Below are 19,925 nucleotides of genomic sequence, written 5' to 3'. Positions count from 1 at the left end.
TAAAACTGAGCTGGGGATGCCGTGGTGTTCTCCTGTCAGCTGATACTTTTGGCCATACCGTGTCTGAGTCGCACAACACTGTCTTGACACGGAATTCTTTTTTGAAGTTGTAAATCTTGCAGTTATAAGGATCTGGGACTCATTGTGTCACTGTTTTCCAGGAGTCTTGAACCAAGGGTTTCTTACTGCAAGTTGATTCCCTGCTCCTTAGTGGAAGTGTCAGGAGCGCAGTGTAAGCCTTGGGCTTCTTGCTGGAAGGACAGAGAGGTGTGAAGGGAGGAGCCCCGGGGTGCGTGGCTCTGAGTGCCACAGCCTCTGCTGCCCTCACCCCCGTGCCTCCCTATAGGACCTAAGCAAAAGATGAGATCACTTCCACAGCTTTTTCCAACCCCTTTCAGCAGGGTTTCTCTCCGCCTTTTGAATATGTAGCGCAGCCTTTGTTGTTGTTTTATTATTATACGTCCAAAATGCTTTATCATTAATTTTTCATAGCGCTTAGAAGTCCAGGGACATTGCATTGCTGTGGTGGGAGGGGATTACTTTTCTATTTTTATATGCTAAGAGCATGTGTGGGTTTTGAAAATGATTTTGAAGAAGGTGTTTAAAATATCATATTTGTTTTAGCTTACAGCGTGCCACACTACGGATAGGGTAGTTTTTATTGCAAGTGCTATATTCTTGCTGACTTGGAATGACCCTGTCACACGTGAAAACAAATCAGATTGTTGCTGTTAATGAGCTTTTCAATTTACTATTCAGTGGATCAGATAAGTGGATTTAAGAGGTAATGATCCTGCTTAGCACTCAGGCTTGTCTGTCAGATCCTAGTAGTGTGGGAAATCCCCAGGGACAAAAGCGTTGACACAGTTCTTGATGGGATAATGGGAATCAAAGCTAATGGATGATAAAAGGAGTAGTAAGAGTTACAAGGATAATTGTGGATTAAAGCACTGCTCTTTGTCAACACTGACTGCTGTTTTAGTATTTTATTTGTTAAACTCTGATGTGGGGAGAGCCTAGTTTGACAGCGGAGCACAATGAGACGGGCTGGCTCCCGCTCCCTTCTCCCAGCGCTCCCGCAGCAGGAAGGGAGGCTCGGAACAAACATGGGTGGCTGCTGCTGGCTTTGATTCCTTGCCACCACGTTTTTTCTTGTCATGATACCAAATACAAAAATTCCTAAACATTGCTGAAATTGCAGCTGCTGTAGCATTTCAACAGCGCGCTGTTTAGGGAGTGGATATTTTTTTAATTGGAAGGTATTATTTTTGTATTTCAATATATTATTTTTGCTATGCTTAATTACTATAAGCAATAACTTCACATTTACAGTGTGAACGTTGTGTTTTGCAACATTTAAAGATTGTATTATATAGTAATATTTTTTTCATATTTTTTCATATTTTTTCATATTTTGATTGTCCTTTCACTACTGATTTTACCACCAAAACTTACATTCATACAATTATAAAAGGATAAATTAGCTTACAAATTAAGTTACCCTTGATTTTGGTACAATTTCTGCTTAGAGTTGCAAGTTCACCTACTCATGCTTTTATTATGCTGGAATTTAAAGTCTTTGGGATGTGAAAATACAATTGTTGTTGTTGTTATTATTATTAGCTGCCTCAGAGGTAGAGCACTGGTGATTTGGTTTTTAAGCCAAGTCCCAGGATTACATCACTGGCCGAGGGGAGGCTGGTGCGAGCAGGTGTGAGTGCAGTGGCACACGTCCCGAGTCTGGGGATGGGGATGGGGACGGGGATGTCAGGGAAGGGAGCTGGCAGTAGATGGCACCAGGCTTTCACCGCTGGGAGCGGCGGCTGAGCTGCGCTGGGGCTCTCCCCGCACGCCTCGCTGCTGCTCGCCTCGATCCCATCAGAAGGCACGATGCCACGCAGCCCGGGATGTCCCGGTGAGGGTCACCAAGGGGTGGAATGGCTGCAGTGACACCCCTGAGTGCTGGACGTGCCCAGAAAAGTGCAGCTCCCGAGCGTGGGGAGCGGCTGGCACAGGTTTGTACAGCTTTGCACTGTTGTTGCCTCTCTGTCTCTGAAGTTGTTTTAACCCTACAAAATGTGTTTATCTGAACTAAATGTTAGGCTACTAAAACCACCAGAAAGCTTTATGAAGCTTACACAGTAAGGAAGGAAAATACTTGGTGTGTCCTTTGCGTTTGCAGCTGTGCGTTACCCACAGCTGGGTCTGGCAGGCAGGGTGCTGGGAGAACCCCCCCAGGAACGGGTGTCCTGGACTTGAAATGAAGGGGACACGTACACAGCTGGAGCTATTGGGCTGCCAAAGCCTTTGTTGTCCATTCAAGAAAACAAAATTATGTCTGAAGAGTACCAAATTTACCAGATTTTATGACCAGCAGTGCAAGAACTTGCAAGCTCAAGGACAGCATTGAATCACATCCCACTGAGGACACACCAACACAAAGATGCTTTCTCCATCCCTTTGTAATTTTCTATAAACCGGTTTTTTTGAACAGAGACTGTATTGTTCTGAGAACAACAAAGTGAATTTAATGTGAAAACTTACTCTCCTTTGTGGGAAGAAATATTTGTAAGGGCAAGTACCACAGTCCCCAGTCCCCACATCAGTCCCCACATCACAGGACACCATCAGAGAGCAGGTAAGCCATCTCTTACGAGTGCTTCAGCTTGTAAAGTCATAGGTTGGATGGACAGGCATTTATGCCTGTGCTTTCCTCCTGCAAAATCAAATTGGAGAAGGTTTTAGAATAACTGAAAATGTTGATACTAGTAAATACCTATAACATGTTACTGTTGAAATATTTGTTTCCAGGTATATGCCCAAATGTCAGAAATCTTGGGGATAACAGGTGACAACCATGTTCTGGAAGCATTTATGACAAAAATGTAAGTTTGTGCTTGGGTTCTATTGTGTATATTGTTTGTCTTTAACATGCTGTTAAGTTTGCTCTCTGCTAGAAAAATGTTTTCTGTGAATTTGAACTATTGAAGAAAGGATAAACATTTTCAGAAGGACCCATATCTTACTTTCTGGAGATCATATCTTACTTGAGGCCTCTAAGTGAACGGTTGCAGCTCAGTATTTCCTCCACAGTGCCCGTGTCTCTTCTCAAAATGGCTTATGGGGGTAGAGCTGAGATGTCAGACTCTTGTTCAATGATAGCCTGGCACAAACAGCCCACATCACTCCCCTCTCCTTCCTGCACCCTCAGGTGTGGAATTGCCTGTAAACCTTCATGGCAATTCAAAGTGGGGAACTGACCAAGTTAAACTAATCTTCCTTTGTTTTTGGGAAGGTTCTTTTGGATTTTTTTTTTATTCAAGACCTGGCAAATTTTGCTATCTTAAAAATACAGACTCACAGAGGAGGATCCTAAGGCCTCACACTGAAGGAGACACACAAGAGGCATTGTCATCATCTGTCTTCACATCTCTGGCATTTGGCAGAATAACTTGGTGTGTTATTTTGGCTGGTAAGTGCTGCAGTACTCTCTCTGAAGAATATTCCTAGCCAATTACTCTGGAGAACATACCTTTTTCTCACGCCTCTGCTGCAGCCGCTTTCCTTGGCTGCCAGCAAAATTACCAGGATTTGGTCTTTTATTACATATGGCCTTCATGATATTTGCTAGTTTCTTCTGACAGAAAAAGTTTCATCTAAAATAATTTTTGCTCTTGAAGCAAAACAAAATGATTCCTCTGAAAAACTGTGAATATACACTAAAAAATCTGGGAGTCCCCAGGAGACAATGAGGTCCATGTGTGCCTGGAGAAAGAGAAACAAGTGTCTCACCTCTTCATTCTGCAGTGAGGGAGATGCTGCATCCAGTCATTTGCTTCATGCCTTCTGAGTCTGACTTACAGGGCCTTTAAACTCTTCCAGTGGACTTGGCCTGCTGGACAAAGCTCTCTGCTGGTGTCACCAGGCTGGCTGTGACCTGCTCGGACAGTACTGAACAGGACTTGTCTTTGCTGCCATGGCAGCCAACCTTGAGAAATAGTAGCAATTAAAACAAGGCCATTTCCTCATATGACTTAACTTCTCTGTGGACTACGGGGCATAAATGCTTTGCTTCCTCAAAACCAGGAGCTGAGTGCTGTATCTTGCCTTAGGATAACAGTAGTACCCATCCAACCTTGATATTTATCAGGAGTAGTCTTTGAAGACAGGTAAGTGGAGAGTGATGGATGGAAAAATTCTGATGGTGTTGCTGTGGAGTTTCTGGAGGCAGCCCATACTGTGGTGCATGATGGCTGGGCTTTGTTGGGTTGTTTCAAACTGCAGTGAAACTTGAACAGCTGAGGAAAAATGAGGAAGAGGACTCTTCTTTGGATACCAGATGCATCAGTTTGCTTCTCTTGCTACTCATTGCTACCATTGAGAGGAATTCTGTTATGTTTGCCAGTTGAAGAAATAACATCATTTAACAAGTTGTATGAGCGGTCCTATATGAGCAATCCTACCTGTGTTTTGATTGGATAGGGTTGTGTTTGCACAACTACTGTAAATTAAGTAAAAAAAAAAAAAGTCATTTTTTCATGTTAAAGAGTTTAGTGTTAATGGGTTTTAGTGTTACATGGAAGATTTTAAAAGAAAATAAGGTACATAAAAAGCAAAAATCAGTGCTGCTTTTTAGATTACACACTGTAGTTTTATTTTCTCTTTCCTCCTGGTTTTCTGTGTTTTCATAAAGCTATGAGTTGTTCATTGATTAGATTGCAGGTCATATTTAACAGAATGGATGCTACAGCCTGACATGGACACTTCACTGAGTGTGAATCCTGGATAAACACAGCTGTGCTGGTGGCAATTAAAATAAAGGGTCTTCTTCCCAGTGGTAGCGTGCCAGGTGGAAATTCTGGGTGTGAAATCATAACATATTGATACATGTAATCCAAACCCGGCAGTCTGATGGGGCGATCCAGTCTGGCAGTGTTCCTGGTGCTCTGTTACGGACAATATTAGCACATTTGTAGCAGCAGCAGGCAGGATCCCCGACTGTGACCCCACTCACTTGTTCCTCCTGTGGATGTAGTGAGTCTTTATAACCACAGGTATTTTAGAAAGCCACTCATCTACTCTTCTGTCTTACCCTACAGATCCAGTTTTTCTCTAAGTAGGTGAAGTTTGTAAGATGCTATTCCTCAACAATAGGTTAAAAGGAAACTCTGGGGAATTTCTAGTGTGCTCTTTGCTGAGTGGTGATATTTCTGTGTAGTACCTGCACAGTGTTTGACAGTGTCTCATTCCTGCCTTGTTAATATCAAGCATTATGTGGGATAGAGGAGTTATGCCTCAGAATGATCTGGTCTGAATAATGACACCCAGTGTTTCAAATCCCAAAGTGCTGGACAAAGTTCCTTGTGTTAACCTGCCATTAGCACTGTGGGATGATCAAAAGACATCATCAGTTATTGCCTTCCACTTTGCCATTAAAGAATCCAGTGAAGGATGCATGCAGGAAGCATTTTATCCTTGGTGTGAGGAGTAAACATAGCAATGGAATTCATGGTAATAAAACAAGTTGTAGTCTCCCAGGACATATTAGATATTTTTTGTTCTGCTACTAGGAACTTAACCTCTTGTGATTGCTTACTGCTGGACACATGGCATTTCTAGTTTTCTGAAGTCCAATGTGAGCTCGGGAATATTTTGATGGATTTTGCCATGTAGCTTTAACCTGTTCTTTTGAATTCACTAGTGGCAGCTTTGCAGTGAAGGATTGGTGGTCAAACTCAATTCATTAACAGAAAACAGTTTGAAATACTTATGTCATAGATACCAGTAGCCACTGTTCTGTTCATGGACTGAAGGCTGTACGAAATAAATATTCTTCAACAAACAGGAATATTTGGAGATTTGTCAATTTGACCTTCAGACTGTAGTTCCAAGTACTACTGTCACATCAGATTCTGGATCTTTTATCAGCTTTCCTTTGGAAGTTAATGAATGTGCCTTTTACTGAATTCCTGTAAAACCGTTTTTGAGGGGACAGAGTTTTATGTAGCCAGAATATCCATCAATGGCTGTATTTCCATTTTCCGTTATTATCAAAATCACAGGGAAATGATTTATCATGAGGTGGATTCACAAAATATTTTCCCAAGTATTTAGTGGTTTTGGTCATGATAAAATAAGTGAAACATGAATAAAAGATGCATGTCCAAACATTGCTGTTGGATGCCACTATGGTGAATGTACATATATGTGTCAATGGAGGGATTTTCCATGTTACAACTTTTAAGTGTGGATCTCTGAATATTTTTCGGAACACTCATACTGAAATGGCTCCTTGAATCATAGCAAACTAAAACTCAGTATTTTTACTCATGACAGAATGTGCAGTTTTTAACTATTCACGTTTGTCCAGATCTAATGAAAAGTATATATCCCATTGCTGTCTGAGCCACCGAGAGCTTTCAGGGTAAGTGAAGATAATCTGTCAGAAATAATTAAAACCTGACTGTACAGAGCTCTCTTGCCAACAAATTGCTATCTGTGTTTTTACTGAAACTTCAGCACCACATAAGGAACAGATTTTCAAAGTCTTTTCAGGGGATTTAGAGGCCCATTTTTCTTGCACTGTAATGGGAATTGGATAGCACATCCTTAAGCAACTTTGAAAGTTTTGCTTAAAATGTATGGGTTTTTTTTCATTTTTATGATTTCTGTGATGCCACTACATTTGTAATATCCCTAACTTGCAACCAAGGCTGTTCATAAATTTACATTCCCAATTCATGTAATTCTTATATAAGCTTACCAGGTTTTCACTCTCTCCTTTAATTATTTAACAAGCAAACAAAACCCCAAAACAACCTGTATGGCAGTCATCATCTCTTCTGGCTGGTAGCAATTTATCTTTTTCAACTGCTTCCTTGGCATATTCGCAGATCCGTTGTGCACAGGAGGTGCAGCAACCTGCGTGTGTGCAGACAGAGCAGTGTTCCTGGAATTCCTCTTCACTGTGATGGTGAACCTGGGTTAACCTTTCCAAAAAGGGGTTCAGGCCTTCTGGAAATAGAATGGATTAATTCCTTAGGCTCTTAAAAATGGCCTGTAAGCAATATTTGAGACCTTAGTGTGCAATGATGAATGACGCAGGTACCACCATCCCTGTGACCTGATGGATTTCCCTCTTTGTGCACAGCACATCCCCACTCTTCAGTGCTCCCTTTCCTGTACTTTTGTCTTTTTCCCCTTCATCTCTGACTCGGTTTCCTCCTCTAAATATTACATTTTTAAATTGCACTGAAAGTTTTTCAGTTCTTTCTTCTAAGCTGAGCTCTGCTGTGCTTCCTTCCCCAGGATGAGTTCCCATGCACTGCTGCTGGGAAGGGCTGTCCTGTGCTGGGCACCAGCAGGACTGAACACAGCACAGCACTGTGACACAGCCCTTGGGTCTGAACAGGTGCTTCTCTGAATTGTAAACTGGGGATAGGACAGGAAATTAAGGAGAATAGAAGGGTTCTGAGGGGCAAAAAAGTCATGAAATGGATATAAGAATCTGGAAGTGGATGTCTTTGCCTTGATGCTTTCCCTGGCTGAATAGATGAATGACTTGAAACATGCAAAGAATTTTGATTCTTTTGTGGATGATACAGAAACCCTTTTCCCAGAGAATTATAAATTGGTGTATACAGTCATTATTTGACTTCCCCTCCTAGATTTTAGGTTAAAATACACAGCCTCTTAGCATAATGCTTTAAAGTCACTGAATTAAGGGCAGAGGTGTTTGGTGTGCTGACAGGGCTGTGTTTGTAAGCTGTCGTGGTGACACAGTCTCAGAGTAAGCGGTGAGGTTCCAAACCTGGGAAGCTGCTTTGGTGCAGCTTTTAGAAGCTGAGGTTTTATTCTCGTCTTCTTACTACAGGCAAGCTGTAAGCAAGTATTTGAAAGTGTACTGGATTCTTAAGCTGTTTCGTTTAGATTTTTCAATTTCTCCTAGCTTTTCAGAGCAGTGTTACTTTTTTGGGTTTGTGTTTGTGAGTAGTTCAGCATTTTGATGCTGGTATTGTTGCTGAAATTGGAAATATGCTGCCAATTTTTTTCCCCCTTTTTTTGTACTTCAGTGCTCATCCCCCGTAGATGGTTTGGTGAATTTGGCATTGGTGTAGCTTTGGATGAAGCTCTTGTTTTCCATGACTCATCTGGAACTTCATGGCTGTTTCCTTTGTTACATTTACTTCATCTTTTAAATCACTAAATCACTTGAGCGAGAAAGATACAGGGACGCTGGCACTTGGATTTAAGAGCTGCCTTGCCATGATTTCTCTGAGACCTGTAAATTTTTCTGCTCTTTCATGCTTTGGTTTCTCTTCCTTACATACTGGAAAACTCTAGGTCTTTAGAAGTTTTCTCAGATACTCATAAAGCTTTGTGAATGTTTCTTAAAATACTATATTTTATGTGTGTTTCATCTTGCCTGATACTGGGAAGGCAGAAACAGAAATGGGAATTGCTGTGATTGCCTCTGTTCACTCACGAGTACTTTCTAGCTTTTATATTATTGCTCCGTCTTTCAGCATCCAAATACAGCCCTGAACTGAAAGAACAGATGTAGACAAAAGCGCCCTGAATGTTGGATGAAGAGACTTCCTTACACAGTTTTAATTTTCTCTTCAAGCTGTCACTGTGGCTTCTTGTTTTTCTTCAAATGTCTTGTAACTGAAGGATAAAGATTTTGCTCTTTTGCAAAATAGCTTTTTTATGATTTTGGTATTGGCGTCAAATCTGGGTAGTTCAAATTCCTTTCTATTGCTTTGTATGGTATATACTTGTTAAGGATTTAGTGCAACTATAAACACCTCCAGAACTCCCCATAGTAGGGATAAACTGTGAATTATGGACTTGTTAGAATGGGCTATCTCTTTAAGGCAATCTGAACCCCTATAGCTCTTCATAGAGATTTTATAAAGTAAATCAATGTCTGTCAGTAAATTTAAATTGAGGAATTGCTTTGGTAATTGCCTTGTTATGTGCCTTTTCCTGAGCAAATAATACTAAACATTTAGATGCTTTAAAATGTGTTATTGAGTTTATAACTTCCTGAAAAAAAATATTTTATGTGTTGTATACATTCCTTAGCCTGTGAATACGTAAAACCAAAAATCAGTGATGATTTTAAGGTGTTTAACATCTCTTCCTCAGGTTGTCTACTTCCAAAACTGAAGTCTGACTGCATCACGTTATAAATAGCTGGTGCTGATGGTATCTCTTGCATCATGGTCTGTCGTCAATGGATGGGACAGCTGAAAGAGAGAATCACTGTGCATGTTCCACAGACAGGGAACTGAGCCGTACAAAGCTGGACTGACCCATTGGACTGAGAGTCTGAGGCACACCCGGCTCCCTGGGCAGTGGTCACAGCACCACCCTGCCAGAGTTCAAGGAGTGTTTGGACAAAAGTCACATGATGTGACTTTTGGGGATGTTGTGTTCAGGGCTGAGAGTTGGACTTGATGATCCTCGTGGCCCCTTTCGAGCTCAGCTTAGTCTGTGATTCTGTGAATTTGGTGTCACGGTCAGGAATACGTGCTTGGGCTTCCAAGCCAGGAAGTCATGGAGCCTTTTTATTTGAACGGGCTGGTATCCAAATGCAGGGTGTCAGAGAATGGACCAGGCTCTGCCCAGTGGTGCCAAAAATAGGACAAGAGGCAATAGGCACAAACTGGTTCCCAGAAGTTCCCCTGCACAGGAGGCAGAACTTCTGCCCTGGGCAGTGCCCAGCCCTGAACGGACTGTGCAGGGAGGCTGTGCAGTGTCCCTCCCTGGGACCCCTGTGCTCTGGGATGGCCCTGCTGGGGCAGGGAGGTGGCACCAGGGGAGCCCCTGTGGACCCTTCAAGAATGACCCAGTCTGGGATTCTGTAACCGCTCTTGAAAAATAATTACATTCCTCCACTTTCCTGGCATCAGTTTACCCCTTTCATCTGAAGGCCAACGCCACCTCTTCACCTCCTGTCGAGCCGAGCAGGTGAACACACGAGGTCCCATGCCAGGTCCCTGGGGGTCAGCCCAGCACAGCAGCTGTCCGGGCTCCTGGCCCTGCTCCACGTCTCACCCTCAAGCCCGGATTTCACCAAAAGGCTGGCTCTGAGTTTGCTGCCAGCAGCGCTGAGTGGTTTGATAAGATGTTCCCCAAGGATTGGTAATAGGACTGGTGTTATCCTATAGCACTGGCTGTTAATCAGAGTGCGCTTCTTAAATGTCTGAGCAGGGCTGCAGGTGGGAAGTGCAGTATCTCCAGTTCAGTTAAGTGTTTGGTTTGGGGAAGAGAAGGAATTATGCATTAGTACAAGAACTGCAGGGTAGAGTGTCTCTGGGAATTGGGTACATCAGTAGCTCTCTGAACTGGCCCATAGTTTGTCTGTGCCCCTTTACTCCTATGGAATTTTTCCTAGGGATTTTATAGTAATTTGCTTCTATTTTGTGAAGAGTTAGGCAGATAAATACTACACAATTTAAGTGGACAGATATGCTGATGGAAAATGAGTAAGATAGATATAAGTAAAGGTAAGCTTCAGATAATCTATTTCATTATGACAGATGACAGATTTTTTAAAAAATTAATCAATTTGTCACAGTATTGCAAAACAGCTTGGATCCCTTTGCTCAGGAAAATGATGTGACATGGTTTTGTAGCATTTTCTGTCTCATAAATGAGAAGGTTTAAGACTTATCACAGAAATACATTTGAAATATAATCATAGAACCAAAGAGTGGTTTGGGTTGAAAAGAAACCTTAAAGATCATCTTGTTCCACTCCCCTGCCACGGGCAGGGACACCTTCCACTATCCCGGGGTGCTCCAAGCCCTGTGGGTATGGCACAACATATTATTAAAAAATAATAATGCAAAAATTAATATGAGACTTCTGTCCTTTTGCATGTCACATGTTTAAACAAATTGGGATATGAATATTGATTCATTTTGGTTTATCTTTTTCTATGCATAGTTTTTTAAAAGTGTGCTTATTTCTACCTACTTCTTACCAATGAAAGAGAATCATGTAACTATTTGCTTATGGTCATCTGTCCTATTCCTAAACTTTTTAAAGTCAATACCATTGGTGAGTTCAACAATATTGGGAATGGGATTGATTCTGCTGGCACCTGAGAAGAGGATTGGTTCTACTTGGAGGATGAGGCAACTCAGATATGCAGCATGTGTTGGATCTCAAACACAAGCCTCTTAACATGTCCTGTCATTGCCTGATTCTGAGCTCCTCAGTGTGTCGCTGATAAAGCAGCCATGACTTTACATGTGGATTTTCATCTGGGTTCAGCTATTTGTGTGAAATTCTTACCCAGTCATGGATGCTAACTTGCTCCTGTTGCAAACCTTCTGTAGCTTATTCTAATTAATATTCACTTACTGTAAGTTGCAGAAGAATGTTTGTTCTTGAAATTTTCAGTCAGTCAAGCAAGAAGATTGAAAAAAAAACCCTAGTACCAGTGTTTGATATGACACAATATTTAAAGGTATATGACAGATAATAAACCACCAGGGCTCATGAAAGCAACTTTTCAGTAATTTTCTAGAGGGGATTGTTACACAAACAGAGGGGAAGGCACCTGGAATATGACAATTGGTATCATTTTATTTCTCCATAGAAGTCTAATATTGTAAGAATAATTTTAATATATTTCCGTGGGTTGAAAGATGAGTGCAGGTTTTCACATTCCATAAGTGAATTTTGTTTAATGAAAACCATACAAGGTGTACTCCTATATGCTGACTGAAATACCATTAAGCAGCTAACTTGATATTTTAAATATGCATGTGTTTATTTTCTCATGGCATCACAGAAATCAGACTGGAAAGGACTTGAAACATTGCTAGGGAATTCAACAAAAACGGAAGGAGAGACATTTATTTCATTAACAAGATTTATGAAGGAACTAATGAGCTCTCTCCTCCTTTCTACTAAATACTTATTGCTTCTGTAGGATTCAGAACACTTTCAGAATCCCCATGAAATGTAACACAGGCACCTGACTGCAAGTGCTTGCCCAGTTACTCCTGGAAGTGTGTTTGCTGACAGAACCAGCCTGCCATTGCTGCTACAGCCAGCAAGCATTCAGCATTTCCTGTTGTCTTCTGGAGGCTTGCAAAGGTGTGTATTCCCATGGGAGCTCCCCAAAAGTAGGGTCAGGATACACCCTTGATGCAAATAATACTTTCCAAGGCTGAAAATTCTGCGTAGCTTTCAGATTACTCCCGGTATATTTGCAATAAATGAGTTTCTGCTTATGAAATGGATGTAATAATATCAGGACCTAGAAAGGATGAAAAAGTAGATATTTAATAACCTAAGTTCTCTTGAAGATTAGCATTGTGATGAAATTGTGGGGTTTTTCTTTGCAGAAACTTGCTAGCTGTTGCCAGAGTGGTTTTAGACCCCTCTGCGTGCTCAGGATCTACTGCAGCACTGTCCTCATAAATAAACTTTACCAGCAGAGTGAAGTGTTGAAAGACCAGGAAAAAGAGAGATTAGCTGAAAACACAAATACCCCAAATGTATTCCATTCCAGTGATTCCAACAGGAACTCTGAGAATAGTGGTCCTGCTGCTTAGAGGGGTGGGCTTGTGCCAAGCAGCTTTAATGCTGCTCCACTTCACCGTGAGCTTGTATTAGTTAAGTTTAAAATTGTGTTCCCTGGCAAACCATAAAAGATTTCAAAAGTATTAGACACCCACTTTTGTGCTGGAATTTAATATGCAACTTTTTATTGGAAAATAATCGTCCTTGTCTGGCGAAATCCACCATGCAATATTTCTGTTAGTAGGCATAATGCAATAAAGACAGGGAGGGCTATTTATCACTACAAATTTTGAGGATTTCAGGATTCTTTTTATTATTTTAATATATTTCTTTGGTATTAAATCAGAAAAATGATAAATTACACCTGTCGAGGCTGTTTTTCCTTTTTCCCAGAAAATGATGTACAACCTAATTTCACTGGTCATTTTGGCTTTTAAAGGTATGTATTTTTTTCCTATTAAAAACTCTACCAATAGGGTTTTTTTAAAATAATAATACTGAAGTACTTTTTATTTCAAACATATGAAGTAGTTTATAACTACTTCCTGGCATTGCAAACTTTGGCCTTTTCACATTATATTAGGGTTTTTTTTTTTTTAGAGGCATTAAGTATATATTGCTTTGAAAGAAATAATGTATTGTTAAGATGCTAGATCCAGTGGATCAATTTTCAGTATTTGAAATAGATTAAATTGTGGCTAGCCTGAAAGGTTAAAATAATAATTTATTTCACTTCAGTACTTTCCTGTACACCAATCAGCTTTTACACAGACTTAGAAATTGGTGTTTTTCTTTTTTTACATGTATTATCATCTTTTTTTAAAGGATAATGTAGAATTAAAAGCAAGCCATAATTTCAGCAACTGCACTACTTAACAGGAAAAAAAAGACGAAAAAGCATAAGAAGGTTATCAACAACAAAGGCAACAAATGATTGGGGTTGGTATCATGGTTTACATTACTTTCACAATTATTCCAGGTTTGCATATTTCGGAATATATTAGTCCAATTTGATTTCAAAGCTCAGTTATTTGAATTATAAATCATTATGTCCCTCCTAGCTGATCACTTGTGAAATATCTTTGAATTCATTTGCATAATGGAATATGTTAGTCATTCCTTTATGTTTGTGAAGCCCTAGTTCTCTCTCATACATGCCTAGTTCTTTCTAATAATTAGCTTTTTCACTGTATCTTTTTGTAGCAAAATAGCTGCAGTTTTATTATTATTTTATATGGTAACTTGGGATAAAATAATTTTAGTCTCTCAAACATTTTCAGTCCCTGTCTTTGTTAGCCTTCTGTTATTAAAGGCTCTGCCTTGTAATTGGAGGGGAACCAACTAAGTAGCTTTGCAATATAAAACCAGGTAATCCCATGTTGGATGTTATAGATTGACAGAGAAACAACTCTTAAAACTAAATTAGGAGATTTTCCGATAGCAGGCAGCTATAAAACCTATTCTTACAATGTTACCTGTTTAAAAAGAGTTTAATCCACTTAAAATGAAAAGGAAAATTGTTTATTCTTACAAAAGTTATCGAGCTCTTTAGTCAATGATGTGCAGGGATGGCAGAGGGAAGCAAGCACTCAGAAAAACCCCGGTAACAGCAGTAAGTGTGATGGGTGTTTGAGAATATCTGTGTGTTCCGGATGTTCTGGGACAGAAAAGCCTGGCTGAAGTCGAGGTAAACAACATCCACTGCTCTATTTGAACTTTGGTGAAGTGTTTGACATGGCTTAGTATGGATGTGGTGTATTTTTATAATAAAAAATAAACTCGTAACCAAAATAAGTGAGATTTTTGGTGGGTCTGGAAGATCTCCAGGGTGCCTGAGGCTGGCACTGCAGGGCAGCAGCGGTGCCACTGCCCGGTGCCACTCGGCTCCAGTGCAGGCACTGGCAAAACCACTTCATTTACATGCTGATGGCGTGGGTTTATCTGGGGAACAAACACCATTTATAGAGCTCAGGAAGCCTTTGGACAATCCTCTGGGGCACACGGTGTGACCCTTGGGGATGGTTCTGGGCAGGGCTGGGAGTTGGACTCGATCCTTGTGGGTGCCTTCCAATGCAGTTTATTCTGGGATTCTGTGATTATCTGAAACTTTCTGTTTAATTATAAAAGTCATTTAGTGCATGTGTCTCTTTTGTGACTAGAATATATGCCATGAAAAGTAATTGCTTTATTTAATAACAGATTACAGCCTTTAATGTTCTAAGGAATCTCTCTATTATATATATTTCTAGATGAAATTCAGGTATTATTTCAATGTACATTTGCTGTTGTTGCAGTTAGGATTTTTTTCCTCACTGAAAGTTCCTGAAAGTTTGTTCAACCTGCCCATAATGCTTTTTCCTTAACATTTGATACTTACAATCTCCTGAAAAAAGCTTGTGAAAACAGAGGCTGTGAAATTCATGCTTCAGAATCACACAGTAAGTTTTCTTACTAAGTTTAAAAAAAAGTGTGTAGTAAATTTTGTAGAACACTTAACTTTTCACCTCCCTTGCCCCTGAGATGCCTCGTGTGCTGCTGGGCATTCCTAAACCAATCCAACAGCAGTTGAGCTGTACAGTAAATATCTTACACTCGGTATTTCAATCACTGCCCATCAACTTCTGACATTGGTGGCGTTGACAGCAACACTGCTTTTGGTGCCTTCTGATGAAGAAATGAGCAAAAGGAGTTGGTTTTTATATTAACTCTAAAGGGTTTACAACATTAAGTGCCCGAGTAGGTGTTCTGTGTTTCCAGGGTATCCTGTAGGCCAGACCTTCCTGCTTCTGCCAGAAGGTTTTTTATTTCACTTTTTCATGCAAGTTCCCAATACACAAAGATTCTCTGAGTTTTAATAAACAGGTAGAAGTTGTGTTTTAGGAACTGAATTTTAAAAGTAAGGTGTACATGAACCATCCTTTCTGTGTGCTTGTGCAAGCATTAAATTGCAGTGTTCTTACCTTGTGAGTCAAAATATACTTTCAAACTGTGAAAATGGGCATTTTTAGATGAAAAAAGCATTGCACGGTTGTGTTCTCTGGGCTTTTTTTTGTGTTTTTGTTTTAAATTAAATGAAGAGCTTTATATAAAATCCTTTTATATGAATGATAAATAATTTATGTGGAAACAAAATTAGGATGAAGTTTTACTGGTGGGAATTGCTTTAAGTAATTGATGTAGAAACATTTTTGGAGATTAATTGAATAGAGTAAATGGAGAATATTTACATTTTAAACTGTATGCTTTGCTGTGACTGGCAAAATTTAATTTTAGTAAGAAAGAACCATAATACATGGATGCCCTATCCCTGTAAGGCCAGGCTGGAGGGGCTTGGAGCAGGGACAGTGGAAGGTGTCCCTGCCCATGGCAGAGGAGTGGAAGGAGTTGATCTTTAAGGTCCCTCCCAATCCAAATCAGTGTGTGATTTTATGATTCTATGGTATTGGTATTTGCTTCAAAATGCTCTTTGGTTTGTGTTGAGTTACTTAAGCCTCATGTGAATATAATTAGACTTTAAATTCCTCACATGTCCCAGGTTGTGGTTTTATTGTTTTTGTGGCATTAAGAATTGCATCATTTTGTCCAAGATTCTTAGTCCAAGATGTTTTGTGTTAAGTATACAGTGACCAAAAGTAATAGAACACTGGTAAAAGTTATATTTAAATAAAAGTTTTTACTAAAATAAAAGTTGCTTCTTTTTCTGCTCTACCAAAATAAGTAGATTTAAGATGTAGGAAATCACTTCAGGAGCTCTTGAGCATGGTTTGTCAGTGTCCTGAACTTGCAGTCCTGCTCAGGGCCAAACCTCCCCTGGGAGCCAGGTCTCAGACACTGTTAATTGCTGAAAGCCACACACAGCTCTGCCACAGCTGACAAGGGAGGCATCTCTTCTTTCACAGGGCATCAGGATGTGTTTGTGTAGTTTGAATTATAGAAAATGAACAATTACCATGGGAGGTTTATTTAGGATAGTTTCTTCCTTTCCTTATTAATACTGTGCAATTCAGGTGATGGGATGTCACTTGTTCAAGACTGAAAAAGAAATGTGTAGGCAGTAATTTGGGTTGCTTTTCTAAAACTTACACATTATTTTATTAATATGGCAATACTGTAGAGGTTCCTAATTGTATAATCTTTCTTCACTGCCTATACTGAAATTCAAAACAGACCTAGCACATAAAATTCCCCTTACCCAATTTCCAGAAATAGCTGGTTTGTCGCTGAAGCGTTGGTCACAATCAACATTGGACATTCTGGTAGTTCTTTGGTCTTCTTGGCTTTTTGAAAAATATGCTTGAGGTTCTGCCTGGGGAAGGGTTCACCTTGAATGTGGATGTGTACACAGCATCTTTGTGGAGACTGGCTTTAGTGGTCTGCAGCACTCCACAAGAGGTGGAGTGTGACCTTTCCTATCTTGGAGTAATTCAGGTTTCTCCTGAGAACTCTGTAAATGGCAGATGAGCCCTAAAGCTGCACAGGGCAGGATGCAGATGGCTCCTGTTAGTCTGTACCCTGACCATCATGGGACTCTCTCTAAAAGATTTGGCCTCTGATTTTCTCTGAGGAAAGTCCGGTAAGCAATTAAAGGGAGAAAAGCATCAGGAAATGCAATGCTGTAGAAACAGTTTAGCTCCTGAGAGGGCAAGAGGAAGCTGATGCTGGTCGAGCAAAGAGATGGGGAGCACAGAAATTAAAAGTGTATTGGAACTGCCTGAGGAGCTGGATTGGCAGAGGGAGGAGATGGAGACAAACAACTGGATTGGAAGAAGACACAGGGCCCAGAAATGCCGAATAAAAATACTGACTCCAGTTGAAAGGAGCAGAAAGGTGGCAGAGGAGACAGGCAAAGATGGAGAGGATTGGATTTTCCCAAAGTCCATCAGACCCTTTACTGGCAGTGAAATCCAGCACCAAGCCCCTCACCCTCCTGAGTTTGCTGCAGCTGCAGGATGCAGGTCACGGATTTGGGCAGACCCTTCACTAGCTTAAGAAAGTCCTTGAGCACAGATTGTACTTTGAAGGCTCCATAACTGAGCTGACCAGTGAGCAGCAGTTAGTTACTGAAGGTATTTCCTTTGGTTTTAAAAAGATCTGGAAAGCCTTGTGTTAGAGGGGAGCAGTTCAGGTTGCAAAGCCGGGTATTTGGGACAGAGGAAATAGCAGGGTTGGGATTGCCACTGCAATTGTAAATATTGACATTGTTACAGAGCAGCTTTAATTGCAGGATCACAATTATTTCAGAGAATGTTTGACTCTTTCAGTTCAGAAGATGTGTCATCCTAGCTTCAAGAAAAGCTACTACATAGTGTGATTGTTTTTCCTGGGGTGTTGTCTGAATTTGTCAGTCCCCAGTGACTGCTCTTCCTGGCATTTTTTCTTGTGGTCCTTTTCTGTCATTCTCACTGTTGCACTGCGGTGACTGATTTGGTCTTGGCAGTATCCCTAAAGATAAGGGGCTGGAATTAGGCCTTTTTTTACAGATGGGTATGTGAAGTGTGGAAACTGAACTGTGAAGCTCACGCTAACTTCGCACAAGCAGTTTAACACACAAGACTCCTCCTAACTTCACTTGTAACTTGGTTTCCCAGAGTTTGCCCATGAAGAGAGGAGGGAGAGAAGCCCTATAGCAAAGAGTCCTTTAAAGAACATAAATTAAATTCCTACTCTGAATTAGTCTCGAGGGGAATGAGCGTGGGAGAAGCCTGCTAGCCCCATTAGGGCCTAAAGCAGGTGAGGGCTGATCCTCACGCGAATTGCCATTTCTAAAGAGTTGTCCGCAGTTACTTGTGCAGGATCATGGCAGAACAAAATCAGTCCAGACTTCCAGGATACCTTTCAGCTGCTGATCTCTTTCCTTCCTCACAGCATCTTGTGTCTACTAAACTCACACCTTCTGAAACAAATGAGGCAGTGTCACACGAATAATCCCAACACGGTCCAGGTTCATTTCCAGGGCAGCTTCATTCTTTATACCAAGTAGGAAGGAGGCAGGAAAAATAGTGTATGAGCATAAAAGATTGCAGTCTAAATATCATAAACTACACATGTGAAAGGGTCTAGTTTATTATTGTAGCTTTAAATTTACCATTTTCTAACTAATAAATCTTGATTTTCTTATGTGAATATTCTTGTAGGGCAGTGAACAAATGTTGTAGGTTGAGAGAGGAAAGAGAAATATAAAAAGGAGAAAGGTGTGGAAAGTGGACACGAGCCAGTCTTAAATACAAGTTGTGTGGAATCAACGATTTGTGTTCTTTATAGCTCAGTAAAAATGTGTCATAGCTCAGGTTTTTGTTCCTGTATGTCCCGTGAAGTTCCCACAATGTCAGTGAGATTCTCCGTGAAAGCCTCAGAGCCTGACCCTTCTGAACAAGTGCAAAGATGATGCTTTTGCTGGTTTGTTCTGGTTTCTTTTCCTGTAGGTGAAGATGAGGATGAGTTTGAGAATTTCATGCTCCCCCTCACAGTTTGATTTGAAAGTGTGGCTCAGACACTCAACAGTAGTTTTGAACAAGAAGAAACAAAGGTAGGTTTATTTCTATTATAGGGGAAGGAATGATGCATGGGAGGAGCTGACAGTGGGTCAAGCATTCAGCAGCAAGCTTGCCACCTCTGCTGGCAGTCTCCCCTGACACCTGTTCACCTGTTTGTGGGTATTTATACCTGAACACATAGATTTAATTAGCAATGTAGACAGCAGAGATACAAAGGCTGTGAATACTATCCTAAACAAACTTTGTACAAAGATTGAAAAGGCATTGGGATTTCTCCAGTGTTTTGCAGATCAAGGGACCCCATTTAAGGCTCATTTATAATCAAAGAGACAGATTTTTCTTCAGTGATAGCTTATCTGTTCCATATTCCCCTTTTCCATGCAAGTATCCTGTTTGTGTATATTAACATATTTATTTGGGGGTATGAGGAGACATGTAACACACTTGATAAAACACTGCTGCTTTAAAGTATTTTTTTTTCCAAACAAGAATTTATTATATAAATCAAGACTTTATTAAATGGCTGGGCATATATGTATAAATTGGAACGGGTCTTGAAGTATTGCACCCTTAAACTGAACAAAGTGATTAGGATAACTGATAGCTAAATAAGGTTTTTATGTGCCTGTGGGAGCCATATTAGGATTGATTTGACAAGGCAGTTCAGCTGTGGCAACAGTCATAATATCTAACACAACATTATGTTTTATTAGTAAAATCCTTAAGTGTAGCAAGCTGTTTGTGTCAAAACAACAGTATATTTTAGGGAAGAAAAAGACTTACTGGATAGAAGGTGCATCATCAGGAATGATAATATATTAGAGCACTCTTGCATTAAAGAGATCTTCTTCTGCCATCACTGAATCAGGAGTTAACTGCACACTG

The 19,925-nt window shown here is 40.4% G+C and overlaps 1 long non-coding RNA gene across 2 annotated transcripts in view; it reads left to right on the top strand.

Moving 5' to 3' along the window:
* LOC116451506 overlaps positions 1-19,925 on the top strand; it is a 111,626-nt gene that overhangs the window by 66,272 nt on the left and 25,429 nt on the right. For both annotated transcript variants that reach the window (XR_004243214.1, XR_004243215.1), the window contains exons 8-9: positions 2,812-2,885; positions 18,969-19,072. This is a non-coding gene — a long non-coding RNA (uncharacterized LOC116451506). The remainder of the gene's footprint in view (positions 1-2,811; positions 2,886-18,968; positions 19,073-19,925) is intronic.

Source organism: Corvus moneduloides, chromosome 15 (genome assembly GCF_009650955.1).
Source record: "Corvus moneduloides isolate bCorMon1 chromosome 15, bCorMon1.pri, whole genome shotgun sequence".
NCBI classification, from domain to species: domain Eukaryota; kingdom Metazoa; phylum Chordata; class Aves; order Passeriformes; family Corvidae; genus Corvus; species Corvus moneduloides.
The sequence above is the reverse complement of the archived record's forward strand: the minus strand, read 5'-3'. Positions and strand labels throughout refer to the sequence as shown.